Source organism: Aulonocara stuartgranti (assembly GCF_965226115.1).
Source record: "Aulonocara stuartgranti genome assembly, chromosome: 12".
Classification (NCBI taxonomy): domain Eukaryota; kingdom Metazoa; phylum Chordata; class Actinopteri; order Cichliformes; family Cichlidae; genus Aulonocara; species Aulonocara stuartgranti.
The window spans coordinates 32,992,651-33,013,097 of record NC_138948.1 but is presented as its reverse complement, the minus strand read 5'-3'; the positions used below and the strand labels follow the sequence as shown (position 1 = coordinate 33,013,097).

At 45.1% G+C, this 20,447-nt stretch overlaps 1 protein-coding gene across 5 annotated transcripts in view; it reads left to right on the top strand.

Annotated features, from left to right (window-relative positions):
* cux2b (cut-like homeobox 2b) overlaps positions 1-20,447 on the top strand; it is a 98,184-nt gene that overhangs the window by 7,740 nt on the left and 69,997 nt on the right. The window lies entirely within an intron of this gene.

The window sequence follows — 20,447 nt, the reverse complement described above, 5'->3', positions numbered from 1 at the left end:
GGTGCCCCTGAGCTCGGCGCGCACTCATGAGATCAATGCTTCACTAACCTTCTCCAGGTTGTCTTCGGGGATCTCAGCCACTCTCATTATGTGCCAGTGCTCAGAGTGTGTTTACCAGACTGGAGGAATACTAGTCTTACGCATGCCACCGATTTGTAAGGCCCATTTGTCCTCATTTAAGTGGGAAGAGAGAAGAACCACGAAAGACAGTCTTTTGAGTATTAAAGCAGCATTTGTTATTACTAAGCAGATGTGCTCTTATTTATCAAAATAACACAAAAGGTGTGTTATAGCAAAAGCAGATGGATCGGGCTTGTTGTGTTAGCCGGTCTCGTCTTTGTGCAGCTGCTACCCCCACACAGTTAATTACTCCCTTATTCATCTCCAACAATGGGAGGGGATGGAATAAATCTGAGCCGCGCACTCTGCCCGCTTCTTCCACCAGGAAGGTGCAGACCAGGACCCTAAAGTGAGCGAGCGGCTTCAAGAGGTACAGTTTATCATTTTTAATGGAGAGGAACAGGAAGTGGAGACGTGAAGCTCGGCTCTTGATTTATACGTCGCCTCAGTCGGGGGAGAGAAAAGAGCAGGTCTGCCTCCCTGTCCACACCTCTGGTTTGCTTCCACCAGAGTCATACCCCTGTGGTGTTCTCTGCTCCTCTTCAGCACCGCCAAAATACACTTGCACTTTGTCCAAGCCACTCTGGAGAAATGGGTAAACAGTGGGAGAATTTGCTTCACCTAACCATAAGATTGTTGGGAAAGGAGATTGCCCTTCTTTTCTTTTTTTTAATCACAAGTTATTAATATCGGCAATTATACAGGTTAACAAATGCATTTTTTTTCTGGCGTGTGGGAGCTACCCAGAAATCACTTTCAATCTTTCCGCTGCTTCCTGCCTCTCACTTTCTCAAGCTTTGTTGTTCCCTGAAAAGCCCAGTGATGTCATGCTTCCATTGTCACCTGTTCATTTACTTTCGTGGAGGAGAGCATCGGGGTATTGATTAGGGTTTGCAACTGTGTTAGCAGCTCTGCCGGTGTGTAATATAGGCCTTGAGGCTATTCTGTCTTTCCCTTCAGTCTCACGAGTGCTTTCCAGACCTTGTAATCTTAATTAAATATGCAACTTTTGATCGCAACAGGGTCACTATTTTTGAATTTAAATGTGGTCACCCCCCCCACACGCACACACACCTCCTCGTCTGAGAATAAAGGCAGACATTTTGAATATTAATGACAAAAAATAGAGGAAAGAACAAAGAAGTGAATTGAGACTCGCTTTTTTCAATTTCCCTTGTTAGCCTCCTGCTGCATTCCCCCTATAGTTTTTTTTCCTCTTTTTTTTTCCAGATGAATTTTATGATATTTTCCTCCTACCCCTCACTCCCCCCACACTCTATCGTTCTCCCTCTTTCTCGCTCTCTCACTTCTCGGCAGTTTTCCCCAGACAGGTTCCACAGTGTTTTAGAGGGGATGGATTTAATTGCTCTGTGGGGATTGGTTGGCTGTGCCGGGCTCGGCTGTTTAATTAGTGTACCCTGCCGGAATTGGTTTAATGCTTCATGATCTTGAAATTGTCTGATTGTTCAGCCCTCTGGGGACTCTCACTGCCTACGTAGGCCAGCAGGTTTAGCTAAACATTGCTCCAGGCTTTTGCTGTATGCGGCAGGAGGAGCAGTATGCCTGAGGAACTGGAATGTGGCTAAGGTGGTGGTGGAGGAGGGACAAATCAGAGGACATGCATGTGAAGTGGACAGTCTTCTCATTCTCCTTCACTGCAGGAGGTCTGCACAGACCTCACAGGAATTTATATCTTTACATTACTTTCATCTCCGCTTGACACTCTATGGAAATCATCCAATTGACTATTAATGCAGTACCAATATTTAGACTGCAATTCAGGCTTTCTGTATGATAAGCATATGATTTTTAGCTCTGGCCAAGCAAAATAATTGCTTTGCTCCTCTGTTTGCGCTCACAGTTTCTTGAAGAAGCTTTTTTTCTGCATGCTTTGGCAAGATTGTTTTAATGCAAGCCATTCTCTGCTGCGACAAGTCCATCAGGATCATCTCACATGGGTCTCTGAGTTATGTGCTTGGTCACCTTGAGTGAGGGGAGATGGTGGGAAATTACATTTGTGCAAATGGGCGCGGAGTGTGTCTGTGTCCCCTCGGTAGCCTTCTGCAGGATGCCCTTGGTTTGGCACAATCATGGCAGCGATGTTGACCTCAACAGTAATAGCGCTTGGCATCCTGAATAAGGGAAGAGCTTCTGCTGTGTGGCCATACAGTCAGGTACATATAGTACCCACTGAAGGCTAAACTCATTGCACTTCATCAGACTGATCGAGCCCACTCACTCAAAGAACTCAACCTTGAAGTGTATAAATCTCTAGTGGATGATAATAAGAATACCTTCCTCTGCCTCTCTGCCTGGACTTCATAATGTGTTTGTCCTCACAGTGAATGATGACTGAGTGCAAAAATGATTACTGTTTGTCTGAGAGCTTCCTCTATTAGGAATCTCCAGGTAGACGCCACACGGATCATATACTCGGCAGTTGTTGACTGGATCCTCCACGCTGCACCCAGGGGGTAATATCTTTCATTGGTCCTGCGTTTATTTTTTTTTTTACATCTTCCGAGGCATCGAGCGGATGCATACGATCACCATGGTGATGGAGCACATGGCAGCTGAGATGCTCCCAAATGAGTCGCACCCTGAGCGTCATCCCCTTTTCTCTCTGGGGGAGATGCCCTGATTACAGAGTGACTTTGTGTTAGAGTTGAGGGGCCTCTCCAGCTGTTGGCATTGTTTGTGCAATGATGATAAGGGTTAGCGAGTAATCAGAGTTGGGTTGTGCTGACAGTTGTTTGATCTCTCTGTTATGAACGTTGTTCAGCTACGTCTGTACATTTTATCCATTTGTGATAAATGCTACTCTTCATGCTTCCTTTTCATTTAGCACTAAATAACAGGAGGACTACCAGAACATAACATGAAGCCGAGTCATATCAGCGGGATTGGAGATATTCATTGTTCTCTGTTATTTTTAAAGGGACACCCTCAAGTCAATTGCGGATCATGGCCAAAGTCAACAACGCCGCTCCTTCATAAATAAGCCTCAAGACTTAATATTGCAGTGCTGGTTCTCCTTCAAAGATAAAAATATTATTGCATCCCACCCCCATTCCCCGCTGCCTTTTGGGCAGGGTGTGAGTCCAGCGTCCGTCTAGACGTGCGGCATCATTAACCTGCCGCGACCTCGGCCTCTGATGAATTCACTCTCACATCCCCTGAAGCCTAGCGTTAGCAGGCCTACTTGCATCCACTGGGAACTGGGGCTTCTCCAGGCTGGCCATTAGAGCCACTAGCCTCTACTGTCAGGCATTAATAGGCCAAGTGGCCGGAGCTTCTCTCAGACTGCTGAATAATTCAGACCGTCTGGTCCCTGTCTGGTCCCGGGGCGCAGGGGGAGGTGAAGTGGGGATCAGGGTGCACGGGGCTGCATGGAGGTGCACGGGTTAATAACAGGTCTCCCTCCCTGTGTCAGCAGCTGCTCAATCCCCCCCCTCTGCAACCCCCTCAACAAAAGCACCTAACCCCACCCCACGTATGAAGGAAACCTATTCAGTTGATTAGATTTTTCAAAATGGATCAATTTTTAATCAGTGGAGCATCTGACTATGGTCAATAGCATTGTCGCTGGGAAGACAGTTGTTGGACAGCCGTCTTTATTTACAGGAATGTTTGTTTTTTACACTATGTAGATGGGAAGGCAGGAAATGGCTTAGGCAGATCATTGCACCACTGCAGTCCTGGGCCTGTCCAGACAGAGGCCTGTAACAACAGCAACAACCAACATCCAGTGCTCTCTGATCAGACTCTTTGGAAGATCACATCGAATATGAATTCACATCAGAGCAGAAAGGTGGATTAGTCTAGTATCTTTTCCTGTGTGAAACATGGGTCTGTCCAAAGAGACATCTCTTACACATTTACATCTGCCTAAGTAGTGAGTAGGAGTGAAGAGCCAACAAACTAGCTGTAATACTGCCATCAAAATTTCATTGGGCTGTGGGGAGACCCTAACATGTTAAATAATGAGGAGCCCATAAACTTAATGTTCAGAACCTCTCTGCAACTGCTGACGATGTCTAGTTATGACTCGATATGTAGGGGGGGGGCCAGATGGTGCAATATCTAATCCAATCAATAGTGTTCTCTGCTGACTGGATTAAATCAGTTAATCAAAGTTTAAATAATTATAAGCATAGTATGATTTTGTATGTACAGCCGTGTGCAAGTTCTAGACTAATCCATGGTCACAGAAGCTAAAAGACTGAGCAGGTGATGTGGCGTAGAAGGACAAAAGAAGACAGAAGGTAGTGATGGGAGAGGGAGGAAAACGCAAAACAAAGACGAAAATTCTAGCTACAAGGATAAAAAGACAATAGACTAAAATCAGAGGGAACATATTCTCTTCACAGTTCTAAACACTGACTGTAGGTAGAGTAAGCAGTGGAGTGGGTGGCTGGACAAAAACAGTAAGATTCCTAGGACGTAGCTCGGCAAGCAGTGACTAAATTCCATTTACAAAGGCTGACATTGAGGTTTGTCAGGTTGTTTTTTTCTATAGAAGAACTGCATTGTGCATATATACAAACAGATATAAATGCTATTTACAGATTGACAGACACAGAAGGTGAAATATCTTTCTGCTTTTACATGATAACATGGCACTGTGCCACGTGCACAGTAGTTTCACAACATACTGGCATCATTGCTTGTCGAATCGGTGGTATTATGAGATACTGACATAACGTGGCATACGCTGGCATGATATTATCCTCTAATTTGTATCACAGTGTAATGACATGGGCATCATTGCAGTGACCCTTTGGCGTAATGATATCACACTCACATAATGACTTACCGCTGTACTGACATAATGACATTTTGGCTTATTTACATATTTGTATATTGAGCATATCGTGACATAATGACATTTTGACATATTGACCATATCATGATGTAATGATGTTGCTGTCATTGCACTGGCCTCCACAGGGATCTGGGTCCCACTGCTTTGCTGGCATATTGACTGTGATATATGACATAAGGACACACCGAATGGCATATTGACTTATTCAAAATATTGGCAAATGGCACTGGCATGACTTGGTGACATGCCTGCCTTATTACCAAGATGGTGTTAGTGTGGCTTGTTGGCATTATGGCAATGCAACACTGGCACATAGTTGTATAAGTACACATTGACATACGGTTGCTTAAAACCAGCGCTCTGATGCTTCCTTGCGTCGTAATATTTGTGCACCACCATGCAGCCCTGAATTGCCAGGCTGTTCCTTAATGTCAGCGTAGAAATAGGGCTGTGCGATATGACCAAAATCTCATACCCCGATATAAGAATTCTATCGTCCCAATAACGACATAAATCACAAAAATGTAACATTTTCTGTAAATTATGTGAATCTCGGGCAGCTCGACTTGCGGGAAGTGTTTCCAGCTGCGCGTCATGTAGCTGGAGTGTTTTAACAGATGCATGAAACGATACATTTTTAGACATAAGTTGTAAAGGCCGCCGTTTTCTTTGTGAGTATTTATTACACGGCGTGCTGCGGGGAAAAGCCTGTTCTAACGTTTGAGTCTAAGTTTTATTTTTTAGCACCTGGCGGCTCTTTTTTACTTCTCATCTGTAAATAATCTGCTCTTTCACGTGATTCAGTTTATTTTGAAAAGTCTCAACAGGATCTTGAGCTTTATTGTGAAATGTTTATGTGGAACATAAGCGGACACGCGATGGTGTTACCGTCCTTGTTGCTAATGACAACACATAAAAACAGGCGCTTGTCCATCCTTAGTGTGGTTATATTAAATATAAGAGAAAGAGAGAACTTTAATACATTAATATAGCCACTACAGTAACCATCAAAACGATGAGAAAATATTGCCGTAAACAGTTTATTTTGCGACACCACGAAACAAACAATAGCATAAAATGAAACGATAGACGTTTTTATATCGTCATCCGATATATATCGTTATATCGAACAGCCCTACGTAGAAATGTTTCTGACTTTATATATTTTTAATGGAGAGCAGAACCAAGAGTAACCTGACGTTTCTACATTACCCTGCCCTGGATATAATCAACTTGGGTTACAGTTACTTGTTACAGCTTTATTTTTGCTTTATATTTTTGATGCTCCAGTTTCCATTCGATGGATGAAACACTCGGGATAACAAGAGTCCTAATCAGATGGTGTAACTAGTGAGAAAGGCTCTTGCAGAGCTTAGACTTGACATAAAACCCCCTGTCCTCCATCTAATCTTCCCTCTTAAACATCAAACTTATGCAAAAAGAAGCAATGCTCTCTGTAAGAAGTACTTATTTTTTGCTCACTAATGAAAATGTTTTGAATCTCTTTGGTGCGCCGCCAATGGCGTTGTTTTCCTTCTTTGCTCTCTGATTATAGAACTGTATAAACTGGGCGAGATTTTGAATTCTTAGTTGATTGCATGCCTGTAGCCATGCACTTTCTCTGCTTTCCTCTCTAGACCTATTTCTACTGATAGCCTTTTTTTTCCCTGGTACAGAGAGATGTAGTGCACTTTATATGCAGTTATGCTGAATAGGTGCTGATGTATGTTGAAAACAGTTTTGCAGGTGCCTTGTCAAAATGTGCAGTGGATAGGCAGTAACACAATTCTGTTTAATATGCTATCAATCACCCGGTAGATTCCCATTTGTACATACAGCATTATGAGTCTGCCTCTCCCCAGACTGTCATGACATTGCTGGTGTTTAGCTGCTCTCATGTCCTCTAACAGTCTGTCCCTATTGTCTGTTTGTCTGTTTAATATGCGAAGGTGGTCATTCAGGGAGTCGTTTTGGAACAGTGTAAACGAAATCGGCAACAATGATTAGCTGGCGCTGCAGAGGAAGTGTCCGTCTTTGTGCGAGTGCATTTTGAGACCATCAGGCCTCCCTCAGGTCATCTCGCTGCTGCTCTCTCAGCCTCGTGGAAGACACTCTAGGAAAAAACCCAAACAGCTCTAGAGTAAATACACTGTAAATGGAGTTACTTAATGGGAGATTTTGCATGCTTAATTGCAAGTATGGATTGAAGGTCCATTAAAAGACATCAGTGTCTCGGAGTCCAGCATACAGTTTGAATATACTTGAGATGGATTGATCCATTGACTTCCTTTTCTATCTGAGAGGAGTAATTACAGGCAAAGAGTACTTAATATTTTTCAATACTTTTCTGAATTTGAAAAACAAGAAATAAACCTTTGTTATTGTCCAGGCAGTCCAGTTTCTGATGCGGGAACTTTATTTTTTTTGTTTTGTTTGTTTGTTCAGTGTATGCAAGCATGCTTCAGGGTGGCACCGTAGAAGTCCAGAGGGAAATATCAGGCTTATTTATTGGAGCCTTTTTAGCCCCAGCTCAATAGCAGCAGTCTGATGGCTGGGGTACAGAGGGACTATCTGGCAGAGGAGGAAGTGGGGGAGGAGCTGGGCTTGGCGTCAGCCCCACTGACAAGCTCTTATTTACCGTTCAGATCTATGACTCATTTTATGTACCTAATCGTAAAGCACAGAGATTTATCGGTGGTAACGGGACAGTGGGGGAACACCCCAGGAGACTGCCAGATTCAGCCCCACACTACCTGCTACCCTGGCTTCAGGTTCAGTCTACCTGACCCAACATCTTCTGGGAAAAGGAAGATGAGGAAGTCAATAATTCTGTCAGGTATGGACAGCTGATAGCACATCTAATAAAAAAAGAGGGTCATAAAAATTGGATGCCTAATGGATGACTCTGTGAGGATTAATAACAGCTTATTGGTCAGGTGCAGTGACCTCTTGCAGAGCTAACAATGCATTGGCCAACTGGGCTATCGCTGCAAGCAGCACAGCAGTAGATGACCCGACCAATAAACAGTAAGGAAGATTATGAGAATTATATGACTCATACTATTTCTGATACCTGCTGTATTCCCTTATGTTTTTTTTCCTGGTTTGTGAAGTGCATTTGAATTTTGTTGGTTTATAAATAATGCATTAACTTCTGGGAGGAAAAAACCCCCTAAAGGTTGACATCCTCACTTACCATCATATTTTCTCATGTCTGCCACTCCAGAAATGGCAAACGGGGAGGCGGGGGGGCAAAAACAAGAAGGTATTGTAATACTGCCTTTGTTCTGACAGGAGCGCTCTTAGAGCCTATTTTATATTCCTGCTGAAAATTAAAATTAAACTTTCATTGTTGTGCATGCTGTTTAATCCAATAACGATCTGATGTAACAAACTGCCGTAATATCTCTCAGCATACTTAATCGGAGCGGACTTAGCCCTGTCACTTTATATTAACCTCTGCTGCAACAAGAGAAGGGCTTCACTAATCTGCCATTGTTGGGTTTGGCAGTGTGTAGCTGGTGCAAAACAGATTTGGCAGTCAGCGCAAAAAGTAAAGGCTTTATAATGACAGTGGGGCCTCTCTGCTATTTGGGCTAATAATGTCAAAATCTAATAATGCTGTGGCCCTTGGAATTAGATGGGAGGTGAAATGGGTGGGAATGGAGGTAATGTGGAAAAGGATTTCGGTGGGGATCGGGTTTGGCCTCCCCACCTCCTCTCGTTATGTCGTTCGCTTTTAAAATGGCAAATTAGGAAGCAATTTAATCCCTAATGACCTTTTAAATTCTCCCAGTGTGGGTCTGCGCATGTGTTTGTCTTGTTGTCGATTTAAAATGTATGGTTGTGAAGAGGACGGCTGAAAGAGCGTACTGTCCTGACACATGACAACATAGTTGGATGCAATTGTGTTAACAGGATATTAGATTCGCCAGGAAGCATCCGAGCAAAGGGACCTCAAGAGTCTCGGCTAACGCGGTGATCTCACAGTGCTCAGCAAGGCGGCATCTGCAGCGTCATCAAAGCGCTCGACTCCTGTGTTTCCCCCCTGAATGCAGCCTTGTAACCAAAAACAAAAAGCTGATTGGATGCTTTCCCAGCCTCCCCTCATCCCCTCTGCTGTGGATGAGGTCTCAGCCCGGGAGATAAAATAACAGTTATTTCTCATGTGCTATGCCATTTTGTCAGTTTGACTGTTCCACTTATTCAGTGTTTTTTGACTTGCTGAGCTTGAGGGGATGTGAGTGCCATTTCGCAGCTAGATCTGAGTTGTGTTGATTGAATTAGACAAAGTCGGAAGATAATTAAGAACCGCAAGGCACTGCAAAACTGTCTGCTTCCAAACTGGTGAAAATGAGACGCTGCCACATCAATGAGCTAGCTGGCTCTGCTTGATGTCAGTGGTGGGTTATATCAGTTGACACCCTTACCTCCTAGTGCTGGAGCCAGTTTCCCTCCTTTTCCCTTTAATGTTTCTCCAAATATGATTAATCACAAGCCGTTAAAACCGTTGCTTCTGACAGCGCACCACGTTTGCACAGCTTTGTTTGTTTCTTTCACGCTAGTAATATGATCCTCAGCTGCCAAGTGTGGTTTTATGGCATAAACACAACCCCAAAGAGGTGTGTCTGGGAGTCAAATGGGAACAGCAGCAACATCTCTTAGACTTAAATCACTTAGTCACTTTAAGTGTTTGCAGTCGCGTTTGAGAATTTTAAGGAACTTTTGGACATTGATCTCTTGATATCTCGCAATAATCAGATTAAATAATTGTACTGGCAGCGAGATTGCTAGCTTCTATTTTTCATGGCACCTACTGTAATTTTAATAAAGTGTTTTTACTGCTTAAACATGAAGGTACTGTAAAGTGTATTATAGTCATATTTATCTATATTTACAATTTGGCACCGATGTCTCTTGTCTACTTTGAACTATAACAAGCTTTTGTTTTGTTTCCACAAGACACTCCTTACACTCCAAGGTTATGGGAACTCTGCCGAATGCCACATTTTACCAAACGCAGCCATGACTTCTAGTCTAAACTTAAAATAAACTTTAACAGTATTTTTGGTCATGCAAAAAAACTCCCACAAACAAATAAGCCAAAACAATCAATGATTTGAATGTAGACATGGACATTATGGCATCATTAAAAGAAGTATTGTAGTTTATTGTAAAAGCACTGCATGTTACAGTTCACTGGTCCATCTGCACGGTGAAAAAGCAAATCTGTATTTTTTTGACAGATGTTACTTTTTCACAAAGTCATTTAAGAAATGGGGAGCGGAGGGGTCAAACAGCTGGATCTGTCTGGTAATGTGCTGGCAGCTCATGTGCAGTCAGGCACCTCTCAGCCTTTCAGTTTCAGCCGTTGTATTTTTCACCCCGTTTTTATGGATGCCGGCCGAGTCGTGCTTCTCTTTCATTTCCATTGGCGGATAGGTAATGTAGCTGTGAGGTTAATGTTGAGAATCATATAGCTCAGGCACAATAAAACTGACACCGCGAGACCCTAAAGAAGTATGTTTATAGTAGCGCGCAGAGTCTGCTTTTGTTTGTGTGAGGTTGAATGCGGAGAAGGATCGGGATTGTTCCGAGGCCTCCCCAAAGGGTCTGGACTGCATGCGAGGAGGGTGGGAGCGCAGTGGAACACGGGGTGTCAAAGGCTAATTTTCAAAGCCCCTCACGGGCGCTCATCTCTCACTGTGAAGTGGCAAGCGTGGCAAGTGGCTTGCATGTTGTCATGGATACTAAAGCATGGGACCCCAGAGATGGGGAGCGGGGGACGAATGGCTGCCCTGTCTATAGGATTCCTGTCAACTCTGGCCTGATAGATGGCATTGACGGATCATTTTTCATACTGTAATTGTTCTTAGCAAACACAGAATACCCTCTAGTATAAACAGTGGTGTGCCGGCGGGCTAATAAAGTGGGAAAATGGAAAGGGATTCACTGATCCACAGCCTCTTTCAGTTTAAGAGACAATGCCTCTGTTGTCCAGGCGAGGCTTTCTGATTAGAGCTGTGAAGGCTGAGGAAAAAGCCCGGCCGAGAGAATAAAACAAGGCAATCATAAAGCAAACGGCAGTCACTTCTCTGTATCGATGTGGCTAGGCGGGGGTGAAGTCTGTGAGAAGTGTTGACAGCTGAAGGAACAACAGGAGTAGGTCTAGGAGTGATTCGTTTTCTCCCCCCTCTCTATTTGGCCAGTGAAACGGTGAGGGAGAATGCTTGTCCAAGATAACAAATACAGCACAAGTGCAGATGCATAGCAGGGACTAGGAGCTCTATCTGCCAAGCTCTGAGATAGCCAAGCGCCTGAGCTGGGTGCAAATGACTCTGGGTACAAAGGTACTATTTGTTCACCCTTGTTTTTGTATGGGGCCCCGTGTCTCTGCTATTACTATTGGGATTGACCCAGTGCCATCTTGGAATGCTCTTCCTGTGCACGGGGCTGCCGAGGTATGTAAGGGACATGACCTGGGACTTATGATGTCAACTGGAATCAGCGGAGCTCCGATCCAGCTTTCATTAGTTGTGATTCTTTAAGAAATCCCTTCAGAGGTGCAGATTAATGGTGATGGCGGAGAGCCAGGGCACCAGCTGGACACAATACTTTGGAATTCTCACCAGAGCAGAGGGTGTAATGTACCCATCATATCCTGGGTGATTAAAATTTTAGCAAATTACATCAAACTTTTGAGATGCCCACACTTTTGCTCACTCATTTGCTCTCTTCATAGCTATTGAGGGAGCCTGTTTATCTCTCGCCGCCGCTTCATAGTCCAGCTGCAAGCGTTTTTGTTGGGGTTTTTTTTTTAATGCAGGAGGAGGTCGGTAGGTGGATGATTCGTTGACTAATGTGTGTGTTGGAGGGGGACCTGCAGATGTTGTGTGGTGAGGCGAGCAGTCCTGGCACTCCTCGTGGAGCACCTCGCCCTTCTGACTGCACTGTGACACGCCGTGACGCCCGAAACACTTTAGGCTGACCCGGCCGCTCACCTCCTGCCTGATGGACAGATTAAAGGACCATTAAACATAATTACTGTTTCAGTTGGAGAGGCCAACTCATCCTGTCAGAAATGGTTACAAATTGCTTTACCTCTGCTCCCCCCCGCACGGCTCTTAAATTCTGAATTTCATTACATTTGTCTACTTTCTTGCCATCAACAAGTTCGGGCTTTGAAAGCAGAAATGGGTTTAGCGCGGAGAATTGAATAGGCAAATGGTGATTAATGGAAGGGTTTGAGAAATGTATTTTTGGAGCTTGCTTTGTAAAGGTTTTTCAGCTTCTGTGGCTCTAAGCCAATCAAAACGAGCGTGATGGCTGTGGAGAGGAGTGTGACAGGTAGTTGATGTGATCTGGAGTGGAGCGGTGTGAGTGTGTGGTCTGCTGCGCTGTCTGTCTGATTATGTAAAATGTGGTGAGGTGGTGTAACGTTGGCTGGCTGTTGCAGTGGTTTTTGCCAGCTTCACAGGGCCTGTTGCCAGTTTTACATGAGAATGTGCAGCAGTGCCTCGTAATGCTCTCTCTGCTCTCGGTATCCATAAGAAAACCCACACTGCCGCCCTAGGGAAATTGGTCGATACCATCATCCCAGCTGGAGGCCCAGGCGGCAGACAGAGTTTCCCCATTTTTTTAATTTTTTTTATTTTTTTTTAAAAAAAACATCAACACTGATGTTTACTATGAGATCTTCCTCTACTGTAACCTGCCCCTCTTGCGCCCCTTCTCTTCCTCATTTAGCTGATTATTACACCCATGGTGAGAACAAACAGTTTCCTTACTTAATAATTCACATCACTTTCATCTGATACTCAGTTACCATGGGCAATTTAGTAGTTGAATAATTTTGTGAAAAATTCATTTATTATCGCTGTGCGTTATGAATCTGCAGAGACAGAGAGTGGAGTAGTGGAGGATTTTAAATTGCGTCTGTGGAGCGAGAGAGCCGAGGGTAGGTAATGTGTTCTAATGTTCTCAGCCATATGCATTGTTTTCAGGGCTCATCGGTTTTACATCGATTCCCACTGAAGTGTTTAATTGCATCATGAATATGATCTAATTCTGTCCTTTTCACTGAAACTGGAGCACTCTCTGTAAATGATGTACGGCCTTGACAGCACCACATCAGGATGTATTTTATATGGAATGTAAATTATAGTGTTAAATTAGCCTGGAAAGATAACTAGCTGGCACGGGGGAATGGACTCAACAGTTTAATTTAGTGTCAAAAGGCCGTGAAGGGATAAATCACCTCTCTCTCCCCTCTCTGCTGTGCCATATTAGGCTTTAATCATTCTCTTTTCTTGTAATATCACTTGTTTCTCACTGCTGCCTAAGGAGTTCTTGAGAACTACACTGCATTTCTTGCAGCATCAGTCGGCTGCTTACAAATGCTTCAATTTGAGCATATAGAAGACAAAGCTTGCATCTTTCACTTTCACAGTTTTTTCCCCCCCCCTACTTGAAATACAAGCAATTTAGCTTTCCCCTGAAGATCCCAAATGGCTCCTAAAGACCTAAACTAGCTCTCTTTACTCGTAGCAGCATCTTTTTGTCACGTGAGAAAGTACTCAGTTGTAATCTATAGGGCCTGAAAAATTAGGCCAGCACGGAACTGCTGGAAACCGCAGTCCCTGGAGTGGCCACTGGAGGCTGCCTCCAAAACCGAGCCAGTCCCCACAGTCTCTTAAGTTAAAATGCCCATATTAACAGCATTAGATGGTGTGTTTATAGCCTAGTACAAAAACTTGCTTTGGTCTCCATGGGTAGTTTCCTGCTTCAGCTGTACTATGGGTGATTTGGTATGCTTTCTGGTAGAGAAAGTCACTGGTTTGAGTCCAGCTGGAGATGCAAATCACCTTTGGGGTTGAACCAGGAAGGACATCTGGCATAAACCTGCCAAACCAAACATCTGGAGCTACCCCTGTGGCAAGCATTTGTTTCCATTTGGGTCCTGGTAAAGCTAAAGTTGGGGTTCTTGCTGCTTTGATTTGATTTTAAGTCACCCAGACATAAGCAGCTATAGCTCCCAGAGGTCTGCTGGGCATCACCTCCACTACAGTGAGTTGATTTGGTGCCTTTTGGAGTATTCTTAACCTCCTAAGACCCGAACTCTTTCATGGCATGCATTTTCACTTTCTCTTTGCTATTTGGGCTGATTGGGCCCTGATGAGTGTAAAAACAAAGAATTACCTGATTTTTTTTTTTTTTTTACCTGATTTTTGTTTCTGAGAAAAATAAGATCCACGTAAGAGGACATTCGTTTTAAATTTCGATAGAATAGTGGCAGTATAATGTCCTCATAAGTGGATGTCAGGCCCTTGTAGAGCACAATTTAGTATTTTGGTCTAGACAACCCAAAATGTGATGTCCACATATGTGGATGCGAGGTCCTAGGAGGTTAATGTACATATCTGACAAATCTTTTTTTTTTTTTTATACTTTTTTTTTCTTAGTTGCCAGGCTGTTTATATATGTGTATTGAATCCTTGGAGCTTGCTAGCCTTAGCCAATAACTTACACTACATCATAAAAAACAACAACATTATAGCCAGCACTAAAAACCTAACTTTGAGACTATAAAATGCAGAATCCAGAAACCAATGGGTGATGTCAAGGTGTCTAGGTCCATCTTTTATATTCTTCTATGGAACAGACAAAAGAAGGTTAGGAGTGTAAGGCGTCACTGCGTAGGTGGGGGTATTCTTAAACAGATAAAAGCTGTTAGGAGATAGACTTGGGCTTTATAACAAGGATCTCCCCCCGTTTCCTGTCCTCAAGGCTGGAGTGTTTGTCTGAGTGGCCTTCGCTATTATCCAGAGCTACCCTCCATAGGCCGCTGTGCCTGGGAGCAGCCCTCTTGCAGCCCGGCCCTATCTACTATGATTGTGTCCTTGACAACAACTACAAGAATCCACCTGGCCAAGATCTGGGTTTTAATGTGAGAACTCGTTTGGCTTTGTGTTCCCAGAGCCCTCATTGTGAATTGACATTCACTTTAATTCACTTCTTACCCACTTGATGGGGATGGGTACATAGATGGAGGAAGACGGGCTCAAGGAAGAGCTGAATTGGTACCTCAGGTGATTCAAATTCCTATATCTTTAAAAAAAAAAAAACGCGGTGAGTCACAGACATCCTATAAACCAACTACTGCTCACTCAGGGTACCTCCTCACACTTTGAATTCCTCTCAGTATACCGCTGAATCTGACAGCTCTCTGGAGAAAAGAGCCCTTAAATTATCAAGTGGGGCTCTAGTTGTTTTCCTTGTTGTTTTCAACTCCTAAAAGGAGGGGGTAGGGTGGGCTTTGGGGATGAATTGGTATGTTAAATGAGCTATGGGAGGTCTGCTGAGTTTTTTTTTTTTTTTGAGTAGGGGGGAGTTCAGTCAGATGAGAATTGCTGCGTTGGGTGTTTGAGGCAGCTGTGTGAAGTCATTTTCCGGGAGTGCAAGCGGGAGAGAGGTGCGGATTAGGCAGCGCCTCTGAGCCGGAACAAGTCTGTCTGGGAAGGGATGAAGGCTACAAACCATAGATCTAATTCCCTCTCACGCTGCTAGACAGCAGAGACACTCACACATAGCCAGTGTGAATTAGGCCCATTTGCTCCCCTCACTCTGAAGCGAGCGAACACGGGGAGCAGACAGGGAGAAGTTGACATACTCCTCACATCCTGCCCTCGCTCCCGACTCCCCGCGCTGCTTCCAGCCCACCTCCAAAAGCTGTCTCCAGCTCACGCTCGTTTTTTTTTGTTTTGTTTTTTTTATTGTTTCTTGTGCTGCAGGTCTTTATTATTGCTGACATTAACATGAACACAGTGCAAAAACAGGCTCCAGTGTAATCCTGTGAGAGGGGGTGGAAAAAGGGCATTCCACTGGCAGTGCAGAAAATGTTTGCACCTGTGGCCACATTGATCGCGTGCTTGAAACTCCAATGCTCTGAAGTTCATGTCTTTTTAATGTGTGTAATGCCTCGCCTCAGGTCATGCGATTGCCCCGAGGTTACGGAAGGTCCACGAGGCTGCGTGCGGTGGTGGATTAGCTGTCCTCCTTCCTCCCTGCCTACCTTGATAAACATGGCACCCTCTCTTTGGCTCTGCGTGCACGGAGCCAAACCTAGTGCCCTCTCGTCCACACACAAAAACCTGACCCCAGAGCTCAGATCAATGCAGCTGACCCAGATACACTGTCCCCCTGTCTCTTTGTGATTGGACATACAGTGGTTTGCTTGTGGGTCAGAGGCAGCAGGGGAAGTTACAATTCAGAGCTGAATGCTATCCACCATGTAAAGCAGGCACACAGTGGCTTTGAGGCTGTTTGAATTTCACCCAAAGTGTGAGCAGTATTTCTGTTTTTTCTTGCAATTCCACCGGCATGGAAAAACACGGGTGGCTTTAGTTATTAAGCTTTTGTTTAAGAGCTTTGCTAGTTGTGAAGAAAGATGGAGATGTTGGTGTAAGAGGCTCCCCCTACCCCCCGTCCTCTCCCTGTTGTGCTTGTCTCTCCCATCACAGCCCTCTCCACCCTGCGTGCCCAGTAATGAGTTGTATTACATGCTCTGTGGTGGGCATGTCTTGTGTTAGGGGCCTGTATTCAATCTTTGTACTGTGAATGCAGGGGAAGGCTCTTTGTGTGTCTTTGAGATGCGCTGAATTGAGACGGTGTGCACCGAGTGAAGCTGATGAGGGGAGAGCGAGTCCTGAGAGGAACATGTGGATGCCTGGCAGGCAGCGAAACGCTCTTGTATGTTTGTGCGCGCTTGTGCGTAGACGCCGTGTTTACGCCGTGTGCGTTCGCCGTGTGCGTTCGCCGTGTGCGTTCGCTTTTGGAGGGGCGGATTTCAAGGAAGTGTGCTGCTGAGCTGGATGCGAGTTGAATTAGTCTTAGTAATTCAGTTTACTTATCCCCACATTTTCAAATGGCACGCCAAGAGGTAGTGTATATTATATGAATGAAAATCTACTCCAGTCGGCTCATTCATCACTTGAGCCTCTCATTGTAACCCGCTCTGTGGACTGGCGAGGGGCCTAGCTATGGGCTAAGTGATTTTTATGAGGGAGCATCATGGGGCTCAGGTCTTATTCCTTTTTGTAGGAATGCATTTTCTACTTAGATGGCAACAAACTGCATTTGCACTTAAAACATATTCTGTAATCTTCTGTTATTTTACATACAAATTGCATCCTGGGCGATGCATTCATCATTGCTCATATCCAGCCCACTCTTAAATGAAAAATGTATCTGAGATGAATAATGGATCCTTCCATAGTATAATTTTATGTTTCTTGAATATACTCGAGAGTTCCTCCTCTGCTATATCCTCTAAATTTTTCTGCCTTGCCTGGATGAAGTTTTAGATATGAAGAAAAATTACTTATTTACCGTGGTTATTGTTTACCTGAGAAAATTTTACAATATGAATCCTCTTCAGTACAGATAATATGTGGAGTATGGCATCGAAGGAAGAAAAAAAAGCACTCTGCCGTTGTACAACTCCAGGATACTTCATATTTGAACGGCAGTCAGTCACGATCGTGTAGCGTCTTAAATGTTTAGTGTGTGGAACTCTCGGTCGGGAGATGATGGGGTTTGTAGACAGCTAGCGTACACGGCTGCTGATGTAGTGGCAGTGTGGTGGGGTTTCCTCTTGGGGGGGCTATGGGTGGGCAGCCGTGTGTGAAGCTGGGAGAATTGAGGTTGAGTAGCCGAGCCCTCTGTCTTTATCTCTAATTACATGGTGAGTCTTGGGGAGATTGGGCAGCACTGTAAAGCCCCGGCAGATAGCTTTGCGGTACCCTCCCCCTGGCTGTTACAGCGCAGGATCTAGGGGTGTGAAGCAGAACCAGGTCTGGTGGGGCCCTAATGCCCCCACAGATTTTCTCTCTGGGGAGCCCCGGGCGTTCTTTCCTCTCCATGGCAGCGCCGCAGTCTGCCGCATTCCAACCTGCCGCTCGGGGAGAAGCACACCGAGGCTCCGGGAGCCCACTCTGTCGTGCTCTACTTGCTCCTGTCGGTTTTTTGTCGTCCCCGAAGTTTCGCAGCTCGTCCTGGGAGACGTCTTGACACAGAGTTGCAGATGGGAGGCACTGGACCGAGGCAGCTGGTGTCACAATGTGGATTGGAATTCACAGTTGGGATAAAATATGAAACAAATATGTCATTACACATATGTTTTCCACTGTTTGTTCACCCAGCTGTTTCCTAGCTCAGCTCCCCCCACTCCCCCTTGCCTTGCCATATAAACCTGGGTAGGGCTGACTACTAATAATCCATGATTTGTCCCATTGTGCCCCATTTATTTTATTTTTTCCCCCCAGTTACTTATGAGCATTATCCTCTGTAGCTGTCACTTTGGTCTGCTCAAAAGAGCTGTGCCTGCTGGAATTTAATGTTTACACTTGTTTTTGATGATACGAGGCGACGCCATCAAAAGACGGCAGAGAACATACTTCACTACAAATGAAGGCAGAATAATTCCCAGTCAGTTAAGTGTCCTTTGATTCTTTTGCAAGTTTAATCTGCAGAAATCAATAAAAGGATGCACGTTGGGCCTGGGAGTCAACAGCAGCCGTGTTTGATGGGTAAACGGACAGCCAAATGGATGATGCGGGGGAGCATTCATCTTTCTTTAGGCAAATTGGGCTGCTAGGTCCCGACTAATTGATTGATCGCATGGACTTGCTGATACAATCAAAGCCTGGCCTGATTTATGGCGATAAATCGATTGATTAATAAGGTTTTCTGGGATGGGTTTGGTCCGTGATGGTGGCGAGAAGCAGGGGCGGAGGGGGAAGACACCTCCGAGCCACACATCCGTCTTGGAGCCATCAGCCGTGTTGGTTTAGTGTGGTAATAAGAGAGGCCCGGATCTCCCAGCTGACATTTACAAAGAGCCGCTTGGCTATGACCCACTCCCTAGATTAACCTCCACTTGTTCTCATAAGTATCCCTGATATTAAAAGATGGGAAGCAGCATCAGGCGGCGGCGGAGGGGGGCAAAAAAAAGAAAAAGAAGTGTGACTTTTTTCAGTGCACCGTTTGCATACATCATTAGGGAGAACAACAAAAATCAATTGCACATTCCAGAATAAATAAAAACAAATATCTTGAGCGGGCCCTCTTGTTGACTCATTCCAGATTACATTTAGTCGGCTGTTTAAACGCTGATTTACAGCAAGATGGAGTCCATTCCCCGCACTCGCCTGCCTGTCTGCCTGCCTGTTCAGAATATGAAATGGAAGTTAAACACTGTGAATCTCCAGCGTGAGGAGGAGGGCTCTGGACGTGTGGGCAGTGTAGCATCAAATAGATTGTGTTTCCTCCCGTGTAAACGCCTAATGTGTGCCGAGCGCTCTGACACAGATGAATGTAAGGAATTTGCTGTAAAGACTTTACGGCCCTTTTGAGAGACATGGCTGGAAACCGGCAGCGTGGAACCTCCTCCACGCCCCCCTGAGCACATGTCCGCACAACACGCGCACGTTGGCGAGCGCTTGCACTTGCACTTGCACACGTGGCGAGGCGCACGGCCCTCCGAGGAGAGAGGCTACATCAAACTGGCAAAGCTGGTGCAGGCATCAGGGATGCTTTTTATTTGCTTTGGGTCAGATGTGGTGGCCCTGACGATGTGATGAGAATCATCCCACAGACCTGCTCGACGCTGTGCGCCGTATTAAGGCAGGAAACAATCTCCTGACCGAGCTTATCATTTAATATACGAGCGCTACCTTCTGTTGCACAACAGGGCAAATTTTAAAGCGACTGAAGTATAAACTGGCCTTTCAAGTGGCTGCTCCCATTTTGTGACAACAGAACTCGCCTGCCAGTTCCCCGAGCCTTTTGTGACGGAGCTCAAAGCTCTCGGCTGCTTGTTGTCAGCTCCGGTTTTATTCCCACTCTCACCGCTCTATTTAGATTCATTTATTTTTGGTTCAAATGCTGTAAAATGAAAGTGTGATGCCGAGAGGGAGGGTAAAGGGAGTGTTCCCTCTCTCTCAGACAGGTGGCCCCGGTTTATGTCGCCGGGCCCCAGGGGCCCCACTAACTGAGTCTGAGCGAGAGGAGGGACCCGTCTCTCGGCGCTACACAGGTGGTGTGAAACGCAGCCCTCTCTCCACACCTGAAATATTCAGATTCTTCCAGCGGCTTCGCTTTGATCTCACCGCAATCGACAAGGGAAAACGTAGAGGATGGGGTGGTGGGGGGTAGAGAAAACAACAAAAACAAGAGGAAGAGCAGCACACCTGAGAGCGAACAGATTGACATTTCTTAAGAGAGAATAAACAATCGCAGGTTAGCTGTGCTGCATCGCTGCAGCTCGTCGTTTCAGGTGAAAGTGGGCCACGGCAGCGATGGCTGCGTCTGCGGAGCCTTCCTCCTCTCGTGCAAACTGACCTCAATGGTGAAGCTTCACAGGAACGAGTCCCCCGCAGCACGCTCCTCTGTTTCCACTTTGAAAGTTATTAGAAACCAGAAAGCAAAACCTGTCCCCAATTTT